Consider the following 15631-nt stretch of genomic DNA (forward strand, 5'->3'; position numbering starts at 1 on the left):
ACAGGGTGCACAGTCTCAGATTCTTGGCAGCTTTGCAGGGGGACCAGACAGGGATGCCCCTGGTCACCCATGCTATATATACTGGCATTAGAGCCGCTGGCAATATGCCTGCGACAACAATATGGGGAGGTGGGCATAAGCACTGTCAGTGGAGAGCATCTGATATCATTATATGCGGATGATATGCTCCTTTATTTGCGTTATCCAGAAGAAAACCTGCAGTATGTGCTAGAGGTAATAGAACGGTACGCCATCCTCTCGGGCTTATCGGTGAACCCTGGGAAGTCTAGTCTGTTCCCTTTGGGCAGATATAGGAATGTCCCGGTACAGAGGCTGCCTGTCCTGCCAATACCATGGCAGCCCGTGACATTTAGGTATTTGGGAATAAATATTTACCACAAGATCGAGGCAGAACACAAGCATAACACGGAAAAGGCGATAGAGGGGATCAAGAACAGCATGGTATTCTGGTCTAGATTGCCCCTGACCATGATGGGGAGGGCGGCCTTGCTCAAGATAGTGGTCCTGACTAGACTCTTGCACTTTTTTGTAAACGTCCCGTTTTTGATACCTAGGAGCCTATTCGCGAAACTCCATAGCGTGTGTAGGGGTTTCGTGTGGGGCAGCTCTAGGAATAGGGTTGCTCTGTGGAAGCTCCAGAACCCATGTGACGGGGGGGGATAGGCCTGCCTAATTCTGAACTCTATTACCTGGCGGGGCAGCTGCAGTACGTGGCCAGGTGGCTTTCAGCTGAAGACTCGGCGGAAGCTAGGCTTCTGCGTGGAGAGACAGCCCCATACTTTCTGATGCAAGTGGTGTGGTTGTGCAGAGACAAACTGGTGGACAAGGGGCGGCTACTGAGGCTGGGCTGGGAGATCTGGCACAGGACATGGAAGATTGGGGGGGACTCGGAGCCGTACTCTCAGCAGGCCCCTTTTGCGGCGCTGTGCGGGAGCGACTCTCAACTACTTGAATCGGTCCGTAGATACTGGGAACAGGTAGGCCTGGCCACCCTCGGGGACATATGGCAGGAAGGGGAGGCAGTGGACTTTCAGAGGTTGCAGGAAGAGACGGGGGTACATGGTGGCAAATATATAACCTACACTAGGCTTGTGAAAAAGACTAGAGAAAGATGGCCTGAGACAGTGCTAGCGGAAGACCCTGACGCCTCCCTGGAAACCATGTATGATGTATCGGAGGGTGGGCACGAAATATCGAGGATATACGAGCTCCTGCGAGTAAGGGCAGGGAAAGAGTTGCTTCAATTGAGACAAGATTGGGAGGAGGAGGTGGGAGGACCATGACGGACGGGCAATGGGAATGGGCCCAGAGGTACCACAAAAAGGTGTCTCGAAACGCGAGATTCCAACAGCTTCAACTGTACGTTACCCACAGGGCTTATTTAACCCCCGGGAAGATTGCAAAGTTTGGGGGACCAGCTACGCAGCAACGCCCCAGGTGTGGGGAGGTGAATGCGGGACTGCTACACATGTTTTGGGCTTGCCCGGAGGTGCACAGATTTTGGGACGAGGTCAAGACTAAACTGGCTGGTGGGGGGGTGGTGCTGGATGTGGAATCGGCCTGGTCATGCATGCTTGGGCTTTTCCCTAGACCCCGGCATTCAAAACACATAAGCAAGATGAAGGACCTGGCTTATGTTTTGGCCAAACGTAGGATTGCCATGGGCTGGAAGGCGGCCCACAGACCTAGGGTGGAGCTATGGTGGACGGACCTCTTGAGGTGGGCGGAAGCTGAATCTGTAGTCTGGTTCGAAGCGGTCACCGGGGGGGCGAGGAGGAAGTAGGGCCTTTGCTGGCCTGGCGGCAATTGGTGGCCTCTATGGCAAACCCTCACCAGGGTAACAACGGAACAGAGGACCCCGGATGATGACTGCCTAAGTACTGTGCTACCCAATGATGCTCCTGTAAATGACATGTGAGAACCGGCTCTACTTTAAGGGGGGGGAGGGAGTTGGGGAGTTCTAATGAAAATGTGCTGGACTATGATGCTTTCTATGTTTTGAAACAGTTGTAGTTTGTTTGTTTGATTTCAAAATAAAATAAAAATATTCCCAAAAAAAAACTATGCTGCTACGCAGGTCGTCCTGGAGCATTCAGGTTCATACACACAGGACTCCCTGGCCATCAATTCCATCTATAATGGTATCCAGGCCTGGATGTCATCCAACTTCCTCACGTTGAACACAGACAAGACTGAGCTCTTGATTGTTAGTTCAGGACACAAGCTAAAAAATCTGGCTTCCAACTACCAAAGCTTTATCATTGCCAATAGCAAAATCACAGTAGTTAAAAGTGTGAAGACACTGGGCATTGTGCTTGACGCCGAGCTTATAATAAAATACCAGGTTGCACACACTCGTGGTTATATTACCAAACTGTTCAATCACATTTGCCTGTTTATCTCCCTCAGAAATAGATACTTGCTGGCACCGGCCCTGATAAACTCTCGCCTGGACTATTTCAACAGACTGCTGCTTGGCACCTCCAAGGCCAACGTTATGTCCCTGCAAGTTATCCAGAATGGGGCAGTGCATGCGATTCATGGCCTTAACACTCGCAATCATATTTCCACTGCGAGAACGAACCTTGACTGCCTGCCGGTCAAACAGAACATCACCCACAAGCTGTTAATCATCACTCAAATGCAGGAACCTTAAGGCACCCTCATACCTCTCTGACCGACTCAGCACCTATCAGCCCTCCTGCACCCTTCGGTCACAGGTTCAATCACTGCTCCTACAGCATTGTTCAAGTTGGCAAAATTTGGTGGCACAAGCTTTGACGTTATGGCCCCTGCATCATGGAATGCCACTCCCCCACCTGACTTGAGAACGAACAAGGCTCTTCAAGTATTAAAAAAAAAAAAGACCAAGGCTCATCTCTTCAATCTTGCACCAGGCTAGTCGACTTTCTTCCCTGATCTGGCCCCCCATTCTGACCTGTCCTCTTGTCTATGTCTCATGTTTTATTTCTGCGCCCCGAGGCCCACAGGCGTGTGGCGTGATAGAATAATTAAAATGAATAAAGTAGCATCAGAAAAAAACTTATTCTTTTAAACAACATATGGCAGCCAGGAGAGAAAATGGTCACTGAGGAACATCACCAAATCAATGTTAAAGAGAAGATGCGCACCAACCCCTTTCTGAGCCGGGATGGATTGGAGGGGACAAGGGGAATCTGCGGGAGAAGAACATTACATCCATAGAAAGAACATTACAGTAATTTCTCCTTCAATGGATTGCTTTTCTCCCGCAGATTCCTCATCTGATAGACTCCCAAAGCAGTACATGAAGGAGGCGGGAGAAAGTTATACCAAGAAATCATGCAGCACCGCCCTGCCAAAACGCTCATCCGCTGTACGAGCCACATCTAAACTGTAGTGCTTAGCAAAGGTATGAAGGGATGATCATGTTGATGCGCAACAAATATCCCTAACCGGGACTCCCGTCTGTAATGCTGTTGACGCTGAGACGCCCCTAGTCGAATGAGCCCTGACACCTGCCGGCAATTCCTTTCTGGCAGACTGGTAGCATTCTGCTATACAGACAATTATCAAGCGGGACAAAGTTTACTTCGTTATGGCCAGGCCCTTATGGGCTAAAGAAAAAGCCATGAAGAAGAGATGGTCAGCTCTTCTGAACTCCAACGTCCTCTCAATGTAAAAACTTAGCGCCCTTTTGGGATCAAGAGGTCGGAGTACCACGTTCGCACCCAGCCGGGGACGATTAAGATCATGGTCGCTCGAAACCTCTTCAACTTCCGAAGAACCCATGGAATTACAGTAATCGAAGGGAAAGTGTAATCGAGAGGCAAGGTCCAATCCACCAGAAACGCGTCCAACAATGCACCGTTCGCTGGGAATTCCCTCATGCAAAACTGTCTGCCCTTCCTGTTGGATTTTGTTGCAAACGGATCCGATGCTGGGGTACCCCAGAGAAAGAAAACTCATGTGAGACCGTGCTCTGAATGCTCAGAGCATCCGCCAAACGGTTTTCTGTGCACACAAAATGAACTGCAGAGACCGAGATCCGGTTCTCCAGTAACCAGAACCATAGCATCATAGCCTCTCTGCAGAAGGGGCGGGAGTGCAAGCCATCCTGTTTGCTGAGATAGTGCATTGCCACTGTGTTGTCCGTCAGAATGAGGACATGGCTTCCCCTGCAGAGACGGAGTGAATGCCTTCAGGGCTGACCTGATGGCTCGCAATTCTAGCCTGTTGATGTGCCACCTGCCTTCCGTTGCTGACCAAAGGCTGCTCACCTCGGAGTGATGCCCCAACCCTTCAAAGATGCATATGTGACCACTTGGGTCTGAGGCCAAGGAGAATAGAAGGGTTCCCCCACCAGGAGACAGCTGCAGTCCGCCCACCACGACAGGTCAATGACCACTTATGCAGCCACGCCAAGGGCATCCGAAAGAGCACTGAGGTGCTGTGATCACAGACTCCTCAGGAGCCACTGCAGGGATCTCATGCGCAGTGTGGCCTCTGGCACTAGAAAAATGCAGGCGGCCATGAGACCCAAGACGCGGAGGAAGGAAGCCGTTGGTAAAGTGGCATGGTTCTGGAACAAAACGACCATTTGTGTCATGCTAGCAACTCTCTCTTCGGGAGGGAAGGCTTTCTCGACCCAGGTGTCTAGGACTGCTTCAATGAACTGGAGCCTTTGGACTGGTGTCATTCAGGGAGAAACCCAACCTGTGTAGCACCAAGCAGGTGTCCTCTAAATGGGACAAGACCTACACCGCAGCCTTCCCTCGGATCAGCCAGCCGTCCAGGTACGGAAATAAGTTCACTCCAGTTCTCCTGAGGTGAGATGCGACTGCCACCATGAGCTTGGTGAAGACCCTTGAGGCGGAGGTCAGACCAAAGGGAAGCACTTTGAACTGATAGTGATTGTCCCTTATGGTGAACCTGAGGAACTTCCTGTGCTTTCGATGGATCGGCACAATGAAATAAGCATCCTGTAGGTCTATTGACAGCAGCCAGTCCTGTAGTTCGAGGGCGTGGAGAATTTCTCTCAACGTCCCCATCCTTAATTTGTCTTTCCACAGGAACTTGTTTAAGGCCCTGAGGTCCAGAATGGGATGGAGATCTCCTCCCTTCTTGGGTACTAGGATATACCGGGAATACCAACCCGATCCTCTCTGCTCGGGAGGTACCCCTTCCACTGCACCCTTCAACAACAGGGTTTGCAGTTCTTCCCCAAAACCTTCAATCCAACCGGGACAGGAGCTCCAGGGTCTGTCCGGAGGTTTTCTTAAAAATGGCAGACAATAACGCCACTGAATGAGCTGAAGAGCCCCTGCATTGTAAGTAATTCCCTGGCACTGGAGCAAATGCTCCATCAACCGTCCACCAATCGGTATGTTGTGAGGGAGTAAATCAAAGCGGCATTGGAGGCTGGGTCACCCCTGCCACTGCTTTTTAGCCTTTAGAAGCCCCTCTACCCCCTCCGGAGCGCGAGAAACGCTTCTGCCCTTGCCTGGCCGATGGGAGCTGTGCTCTCCTGCCATAAGGAGCATACCGCCTGTAGCCCCGTATCCCGGAGGCAAAGCTGAAGGCTGGTTTGGCAGGCTGCAGAGCTAGGCCTAAAGATTTAGCAGCGATTTTGGATTCTTTTAATTTCTCTACAGCATCGTCAGCTTTCTGGCTGAACAGGAAATCACCCTCGAAGGGCATGTCCGGCAGTTTAACTTGGACAGTAAGAGAAAAAACAGAGGTTTTTAAGTAAGCCTGCCTTCTCAGTGTTAGTGCTGATACCATAGAACGGCCCACACAGTCAGCGATGTCCAGGCCTGTTCGCAGCGACTGTCTGGCCAACTCCTTCCATCCCCCACCCGCTGTAGGAAGCCCTCACGCATTTCCCCTTCAGGGACGTACTACGCAGCATTCCCCACTGCTATCCAAAAAACAAAAAAGTACTTGGCAAAACTGCTTGCCACATTTAGTAGCTTTAAGGGCCATACTGCATGAAGTGAATGCCTTTTTGGCTTAGGCATCAACTTTTTTCGCTTCCCTGCTGGGAGGTAAAGTAGAAGTGGAAGAAGAAGGTCTAGGTGAGACTGTGGCAGCTTGTATAACAAGCCCCTCTGGGGAAGGGTGAGAGGGGAGGAATAAAGGGTCTCCTCTAACCGGCCTATACTTCCTGGAAATGGTGGAGCTGACCGGGTGAATAGAACATGGATGCTGCCACAGTGCTGTTGGCGGATCAGCAATGGCAGGGTTTAAAGGCATATTGCGCTCTGTCGCCAGACTTTCATCCAGGATATTGGCGAGGTCGTACCCCTGTACCGGCGCCACGGAGGACTTCAATCCCAGGGTATCAATGGCCCTCTCTTCCAAAGTCCTGAACCTTTACAATTAATGAGTATAGGGCTGGGACTGCTGAAATTGCAGGTCTGGCGAGGTGTCCAGACCGATTGGTGTCATGGAAGCCTTGAGCTAGTTGTAAGAGCCACTGTGGAGCTCAAAATAATCGACACCTCACAAGCCCATGTAAATGGGTTCGACATCGTCTTGGTCCTCTGTGCCATCAGTGCCAAATATACCAGACATGGTATCAAAAAATTCGGACCGGGAATGCAGGGTAAAAGTTTGATCGACAACCGTGGACGCTGATGGGTTGGTCTTTTGGCGCTGATTGGGAGGTTGTCGGTGGTGAGATGCCGTCGCGTCGACATCTTTGGATGCACAGGGTTGATCCGGCTTACATAGGACCCCCTTCGATGTTGAAGGGTTTATCAGCGCCGATGTCATCAGTACCGGGCACGAAAGGGGTTGGAAATGTCAAACGACGCTCTTGGCTCCAAGGCCTGCTGTATGGGGGGAGGGGGGTTAACCACACCAACTGCAGCATGCTTCTTGAACACATCAAGCATAGAGGTCTTAAATTCCTCCCATTCTTGGCGGGTGGTAGGCCCCGCAGACGGCTTACCTTTCTCCATTGACTAATCGGTATCCCAACGGTGGCAGTGACACCTCTCCTTACGGGACGAGGAAGAATGACTCCTCGAGTAGGACTGCTTCTTTTTCCACCTATGCTCTTTTTCAGGGGTGTGCCCCTTGGTTTCGGCCTCTGAAGACCAAACCGTCGACTGTGCAAGTGATTTAGAGGGCGGTCGACCAAGAGCGAGTTTAGCTGCTCAATCGTAAAGGGATTTTGGTTGCATCTTGGTGCACACCAGACACCATTCCATCGCGTGACCTGTGCCGAGGCACCAGAGACACAACAATGATGTCAATGATGGACATCTCGGTGCCACAGTCAGTACACTGCTGGAAGCCCGAAACCCGAGCGACCGACATCTTGCATCGAGGAATTTAGAAACAAGTTTTCTGACGAAATTGTTGCAGGAGTCGAAGACTCACCTGTGTTCCCAAGCAGCGCGTTAACAGGCGGAAAAAAGGAACTGAGGTGTGGGGTGTAGTGAAGAAGTACATATACTATGCCTGACGTCACGTACTGAGTTGAGCAAGACAGACTGATGATCGAGTCGAGGTCCACTATGCCCCCTGTTGAATATTTTCCAAAGCAGCAGAGCTGGATGGAATATCTATCAGATGAGAAATTTTCGGGAGAAAAGCAATCCATTGAAGTCATCATACTTTAACTGTGCTCGCCCACCTCAGACCATGTGAGAACCTTTGAGGAGTAAATTCAGCTCTGTAACATCTATCACTTTATGCTGTCCTTCGTGATAACATTCTTTTACATGCAAGAACGCAGCAGTTATCAAAGACTTGGAAAGAGGGGCATTGTTCCCTGCTTGTAACACTGTTTCATTATGATTACTTGACCCAACCATTAATATGCCTGTGTTCCTTTCGGTACAAGAGAACAGTGCGGGAGGGAGGTAGGTAGGTACTCACCTGCGTCACAGTGGTGTACTGTAATAGGTTCCTTTTTGTCCTGTTGCTATCTTTTTATTACTACATTGTTTTTTCCACAACACCTCGGAGCACTGATAGAAGAGGAAGAAACACAAAGAGGAAGAGAAATAGCTTGGATGGAGGATAGAAGAGAGTTCATGTGGTGAGTGGGAGCAAAAAGGCACAGCACTGAGGAACACAGTAGTCAATGTTCAAGCTGTTCATGTTCTTTTGGTAAGCTACCCCTTCTTCTTTTGCATGCTGCATCAATGATGCATCCATGGTGGTGTCATCTATAGCAAGAATGGTAGGGAAGGGCCAGTATAGCAGCAGAGGCAGTGCCGATCAAGAGTTATGGTCACACAAACCCCAGGAAAGGGCTTGTGGACATAAGTGATGACGTAACCAGCAAGGAAGGTTGTAATTGGGTTCTAGATGGGCGATCTTAGAACGGGAGATCTACAGCCATGGATGAATGGAGCAAACTTTCAGAGGCGAAGCAGAGATATTTGCTAATAGAAGAAACTGATAAAGAAAAGAAGTCTCAGATGTTAAAGTGAAGAGCTTGAAGAGTTGTTCGTCTTGGAGCAGCAGCTAGGATGGTCATGGTTTGACAGCCATGGAGGCAAGGTCTGCAGCCGCAGACCAAGACCCCAGACAAACCGATCTTGATGCCCAGCTGAGACCAGAAGGCCCAAATGAAAAAATCTAGACAGTGGATGCCCAAATTGCTGCAGCAATTAGTGGCCCTTACATTATTGATAATTTACCTCCCAACATTTCAGATGACAATAACTTATCTGCTGAGAAAATACTGTGTTTGTAAAAGAAAGCTTTCTGCATCAAGCCCCAAGGCCATTTACTTAAAGAATACCTCAAGGCTAATATCATCCCTCTGGGTTTAAGAATCCAGACAGCTCCTGTGTTATTCTTAGAGTATGAATACAAAATTGGGTTCTCCCAGATAGATAAATGCAGTCACGGCCTTATGTTGCACACGATTAATACTGCTTCATGACTTGCCAACAAAATCTAACAGGAATTGGATTTACATAACCAGGCTTTTGTAACCAGTACACTCGCTGCCAATAAAATGGCCGGCATCAATCAAGAAGATCAGGAATTCAAAAACTTCAATCTTCACAAAATAATTATCAAACTGAAAACAGGCATTGCTAACTTCACCAAGGAGCAAGCATATCCCTAGTTATTGCCAGACTACCGACCACCCCCTTTTAAGTCTGGACAATCTGCTAGGACTCAGGAATCAGGCAGACGTAAGTGTGTCACATTCTCCGACATGTTTAGCTCGTCCAATGAAGAACCATTGCGCTCAAATATTCAGAACATTCAGGAACAGCCCGACACATCCAACAGGTCTTTTTTAGGCCGTGGGCAGCCACGAGGATGTCGGCCTCCACAGAAGGGACCAGCGGTCCAACCACAATCAGGGCGACAGTACGACGTTCAGCACGAGACAAGGCAATTATCCCTGTTAGATTTACCTATCTTTAATTTGTCATCTATTTCATTATCTGCAGCCCAAACCAGTTTAAAAAAGGCTTGAGCTTCGTGCATTCATACAGCGTTGCCAGAGACTCTCTGGAACTTGAACTTCAGCGTTTTTCAGAAGGTTACACACTGGCAGCCTATTTCTCCAACAAACCAGAAGCTGATGACCAGTCCCATACCACGTTTAAACCTTCCAGGCTGCTGGTAGACCCGACAGATTCTATTGTGTCGCGTCTCCAGGAACTATGTACAGAAGGTTTTGAATGCAGTTTTCTTTCACAGAAGGAAGCAAGGTTTCTTATTCCCAGGGGCAAATGGCTTTCTGTTATTTATGATTACACAAAATCCATACCAATCTGGTGGATCCACCTGGGTGTCCTATAGTCTCCCTTTGTGGGTCAGTGCTGGAACCCGGTGGGAAATTCCTCGATATTTTTCTGCAATCCCTAGTAAAGAATTCCAGATCCTATCTTCAAGATACCACATCTGCGATCAGTCTTCTTGATGGTTTTGTCAGGGTTCATTTCCGACCCTGGTCTATCTGGATCAGATGGAAAGGATTCAGACGGCAATTGCCAACCACGAAGAGAGTACACTGTATGGTTAATCAACAACCACAAGATGGTGCACACGCTACTCCAGTTAATCACGTTGTGACCACGTCCAATGGGAGCAGTGACTGTTTGCGTTCATAACAAAAGTTGATTGAATCGGGTAAGCAGTGCGTCGCAACTTTCTCCATTGCCCCGACACTGTAGTCCTTGCCATTCTGTGCCCCCTTCCTGCTCCTCATTGATTCTTGACTAATTCCTGCATTCTACACGTGTTGGATTCTCGCACCTTGAGGTTCTGTATTTGCGGTTTACTTCCTTGCTGCAAGACTCCTACAGCCATCTTCCTTACTTGTTTTGAATTTTCATCTAAAAACTCTGCTCAACCATTGGATCCTACTTGCCTCTAGATCTACAAGGCTTTTTGCTTCTCAAGAAGGGTTATTTCCTACGCCTGACATTTCGGGCAGCCTCAGCACTCCGGTTACATGGGGAAACTCTAGCTTCCAGAAAGGACCGGCCTTTCCTCTACGAATCGCGCTCAACCCGCAAGACTCGGGCAATGCGTTCGCTTGAAAGGTTTGGACTTTGAGCAAAATCAAGAATTCCTTGTCAAGTGTGACATCAATTTCTTTGACACCAATATCACACAAAATGAGGCTATCCACATAATGAAATCCAGATTAGATCAGCGCCCTGACCTTCCTATGGTTTCCACTCGGTTTCCACTGGGTTTCTATTGGAGCTATTAAAGCTCATGCTCTGTGAGGCTAATTTTGTCTTTGGCAATTAATTATTCATTCAGCCTAAGGGCACTGCCATCGGTGCGTGCTTGGCGCCTAGTTTAGCTAACTTATTCATGCCTGAATTCGAGGACACTTACAATTATTCAAGTAATCTGTTTTCATCATGCATTAAACACTGGCGACAGTATATTGGCATTTTATTTATCTGGAGGCGGTCTGAGGAGCCCTTACGTAATTTTCATAGAGTGTCTCAACAACCGCCACATCCATCTTCAATTTGCACATCAATTTCAGAGAAAGGAAATTCATTTTTTGGACCTATTGAGAAGACATGTGCATTGTAAGATTTACACCACAATGTTTTGCAAAACTACAGATCAGACCTCCTTGCTTACGTATAACAGCCAACATCCTAGAGCTTTGCAAGACAACTTACCGTAGGACCAGTTTTTAAGAGTTAGAAAGAACTGCTCCTTTAGACAGGATTACAAAACTCAGGCCAATGAGATCATTGATCAGTTGAGCAATGGAGGATACCCCTTTAAGTTACTGAAACAAGCTGCCAAAAGGGCATACTACACAGCATTGCCATTTGCTGAACCCAAACACAACACTGAGAAAAGACTGGTTTTGTGTCACCACATTTTCCAGCGATACTTCCAGGGTAAAAGAAACTCACACAAAAACATTGAGGGTTGGTTTTCAGCACAGGGTGCATCTCCAAAACCACCTTTATATGTCTTCAAGATGGGACCTAATATCCATGACAAGTTGGTTCACCCCTTTCTTTTCGCACTCAGCACCTAAGAACATTACCCTATCAGACCATTGGAACCTGTCACTTCATCCCATTTTGGGCCACCACCCATACATGTACTGAAGTGCCTGTGAGTTAACTATAAGTGCAAGTTCATGTATAGTGTGATAAACATGGTGAAATGTCTGCGACAAACTCTACATCAGTTTGACGACTAGGAAAGTCTCTGTACGCATCTGTGAACATTGGTCCAAGATCCATTGTGCCACTCAGGCCCTGCTAGTACAAAACTACACCACACACGGACAATCAGACTGTGACATTAGATGGATGGCCATAGACCATGTTACTCCTGATCGCACTGGTTATACTTCTCAGGACCGCCCGCTACGACTTCAGCAGCGTTGGATCCACAGGCTTAAAACACATGAGTCAACGCTCAATGAGGAGCTCCTTTGGTCGGTTCTAATGCAAGTCTCTTTCCTACACATGCACTTGGCATTCCCACACCTTGCTGGTTCCGATTTTTGAATTTTCAATATAGGCCACCCTGGGAATGGATACTCTCCGACTTATATTTGTCAACTTGGTTCTTTTTGTGCCCTCTGCATTAGTACTGGTCAAGGACTCGCTTACCACAAGCTCTATTTTATCAGATGGCCACCATCTTTCACACTGGCAGCTCTGGATTTGCAGATCTCTGTGTTGTAAACATGAAGCGATAGGTTGGTATCATTAGTTTGCTCGATCTGTTCATTTGTTAATGTCACCTCTTTTTGATATGTTTTCCTTCTGACAAGGAGATTCCAATATCCCCCGCCTATACTGTGTTTCATCATTTCGCATGAGCACAGGTTTTACTAATTGCACCTTCCAACTTGGCCGCTGCATTATGCAGTTGCACGTTCCATTGGTTTGGGTCACGTGATGCACCCAGCTCTTCCGGGTCACGTTCTATTTACTGGCGCTGGGGACGCCTCTCTGCAGTTGCAGCCAAGCATTGAAACCATGTAGCAGCTTCTTTGTCAGCCCTGATTGAGCCAAACTGTGCCAAAGTAAGTACATAATGTGCGTTTGCATGCACATTCACATTTCTTCGTAAGCATTTAAGCCAGCTAGAGTCAGTGTAGGTTCTCACACCAATTGGGACTGACATTTATATGCAGTGGCAGGTGTAACATCCGTTTTGGGTTCTAGATATTTTTTCTTTCATTGGTTTAGGGTTCAATTGTGATGTCACAGAGCTTTGGTGGTGGTAGCACATTTGGTGTGGCTCGAGATGGTCACATATTTATTTCTTGAGGATCTAACATTTGGGTTCTTATATCTTGTTATGGTCAGTGATTGTCATTTCACATTTTACAATGTCCTTCTGTAATTTTGCTTTCATAGTTTTACACAATTCTGTATGTTGATAATTATATCAGTTTGCACTTCATACAGCTTTCTATAATTATGTTTCAAATGACTCACTGTGTCACTGTGAATAAACACAAAATTATACAAGGACCTTCTTTTTTGGCTTAGATGGTAGAACCCACTTGTGGTCCTTGTCCAATTAATGTGGGTTTCCTTTCTTATGTTGTGTGGAACAGTGTCTCAGCAACTGGTGATCCTTTTGCCCAAAAGGTCACCGGTCGTGTTTCAGAAAAAGCACAGCAGGACAAACCACTAAGATCTCCATGCTGGAGGGACTGGACCAACCCACTACACCCACCACAAATTAATTATTGAGTAAAGGGTTAATCAGAGGGGGTTAATTAGAGGCAAGAGCCATACCATCATGTCAGGAGGATGCAGTGCTCTGTTACACAAGTCATGTAGCACAAGCCAGTCCTGAAAGATGGAGAGAGAAAAGAATACCTGCTTAAGAATGGATCCACTTGCCCATCCTGTATCAGAAGAAAGGCGCAGCACTGGGCACAGTTCCTTCTGGTCAGGTGAGAGGCATAGCTTCACTGTCTAATTTTTAGAGTCTCGAAAGATACTGGTGCACAGCTTTCACCATCAGCCTCTGATGAGTCGTCTCAGCTGGATCCCCCTTGATCAAAACCCAGCAGTTCCTGGTGCGGAATGTCAGCGTTCATACTAAACCAGAAGGCAGAGAGTAACCTTAAAACACAAATTTAATCACAGGTGTACCATTTAAACTCTAGGGGCCAGACACGTGCTGACCACCACACACAAAGCTTTGCAGGCCATCGCCTGGGAAAACTCAGGGGGTGCAACTTCCAGAGGAATACCAGAGTCAGGCCCTGTAATCACACTACGACAACCGCATACATTATTTTGTGAGCTCCTAACCTGAGCACACATCAGCAAAAAGCCTCTACATGGTCAATCTAGAGCTCCACCCAATTCCACCTAAGGGCAATAAAATAGTTGTCTGGTAACTGGATTTCATAACACTAGAAGCTCCATTTTGGAAGACTAACGAAAGAAAAAGGATTCCTATGAGCCAAAATGGCAACAAGTTGTGCGATGTGACAGGTTGATGGGTCTGACGCTGTGAAGGAGGGCCAAGAACCCCTCTCAGCCTGGGGCAGGCGGCCAACCAAGGTAACGCCAAAGCCAGACCTACCCTTGTCCCTGGCTACACGGTATGTTTGGAGACATGAGTGTGTATTGATGTTCCTTTCTTTGACCCGATGCCTATCAGCCTCTGTCCCGGCAAGGTCTTGTTCAAGTAGTTCCGAATAGACTACAACTACCAGCATGCACCAGACTCCTCAGACCCCTGGCATGGTTAATGATCCTGGGTGGCAGCACCACCTGAAAGACTAATAAAACCACAATGCACCTGGGCTTATCAGGTAAGATCTGGCCCAGAACAGGGGGAACAAAATAGTTGTTCTCATGACAATTGACTATACTTCTCCATTCGGGAGCCAAATGGGAGACCCAGCATCTACCCCACAAACACAAAATGGCAAGAGGAGAGCACTGAGGTAGTGGTGGCAGGGCAGGAACTACTGCTCAGGAAAAGGGAAGACTTATGAACAACTCCCAAAACCCAATTGATAACAATGAGTGAAGGGGGGAAACAGAGAAACTACCACAGTGACCATTTAGCACAGATGGAGGCTGAAAATAGGGTGGGGCTAATGGCCCTCATGAACAGTTCCAGGGGAAGTCCCAAATAAGATGGGGAGGAAAGGTGGGAGGAGTGACAATTAGAGAACCTAGACTTTGGTCTGAATGGCCATTGGAAACTCAACTAACCTAAGCAGGAACAGGAAGGCTATAAAAAGCCAGTCGTCAGTCTGCAGTATAATGTTTTTGGGTGAGATTGGAGGAAGTGAAGAAGGACCAAGAGCCCAGAGAGGTGTGTGAGTCAGTGTGATTGAAGGTATTTTATTTTTAGGGAGAGCAGAAGGGGGTGAAAGTAGGAGATAAAAAGAACGTGAGATGAAGGAGAGTGGAGGATACCAGAGGTGGGGCTGAGGGGGTGGGGGGGAGCGGGCAAGATCTGTAGGGAAGTAGATCAGATCAGGAGGGAGCTGGTGAGTGAAGACAGGAGAAGGAAGCAAGTGCGATAATACCAGGAGATGGCGTGTAGAGAGATCTGGGGGATCAGGAGAGTATGGATCAGGAGAGTATAGACAGGAGAATAGAGAGAGTGAAATAAAACCACAAGACAGAGTGTGTAGAGGGGAGAGAGAGTGAGATGGAGAAGAGAGGAGACAGTGTAGTGGAGGAGCATGAGGGAAAAGGTTGAGAGACAACCTGGAGGAAAGTATGTCAGGGCAATCAGACTACCCCACTTGGTCACCTAGGAAGTCCCTGAGACAGTCAGAGTTAAGGCCACAGCCTATAGGTCCTCTCAAGGGTAGGCACAGATAGGCTGCTGGAGAAGGAAGACTGAGTACCCTCTCAAAGGTTGAGGGAAAGTTAAACTTTAAACACCCCATGACTGCAAGCCCCAATTAAATATTTTTGTAAAACCATTTTCATAATAAAAAATGAAAACCTACCGGATTGGTCATGTGACTCATTGAGAAACGTGTCACAGCAGCCACTATTATAAAGTAAACTGCTACCAGCTAGAACCAGTACAAGTGAACCTTGGTAGTGTTCCCCATCTGAAGGATCCATAATGGTCCCCAAAGGGCCACATCCCTATAAAAGTTGTATCCCAGTGAGACCTGAATCTGTTTCACAGGGGAGAAATAGTA

General features: G+C 47.8%; 1 protein-coding gene across 9 annotated transcripts in view; it reads right to left on the bottom strand.

Moving 5' to 3' along the window:
* Nucleotides 1–15631, bottom strand: part of ATG13 (autophagy related 13) — a 1946514-nt gene that overhangs the window by 1006714 nt on the left and 924169 nt on the right. The gene's annotated exons all lie outside the window — the stretch shown is intronic.

Source organism: Ambystoma mexicanum, chromosome 11, assembly GCF_040938575.1.
Source record: "Ambystoma mexicanum isolate Mex_15411 chromosome 11, UKY_AmexF1_1, whole genome shotgun sequence".
Classification (NCBI taxonomy): Eukaryota; Metazoa; Chordata; class Amphibia; order Caudata; family Ambystomatidae; genus Ambystoma; species Ambystoma mexicanum.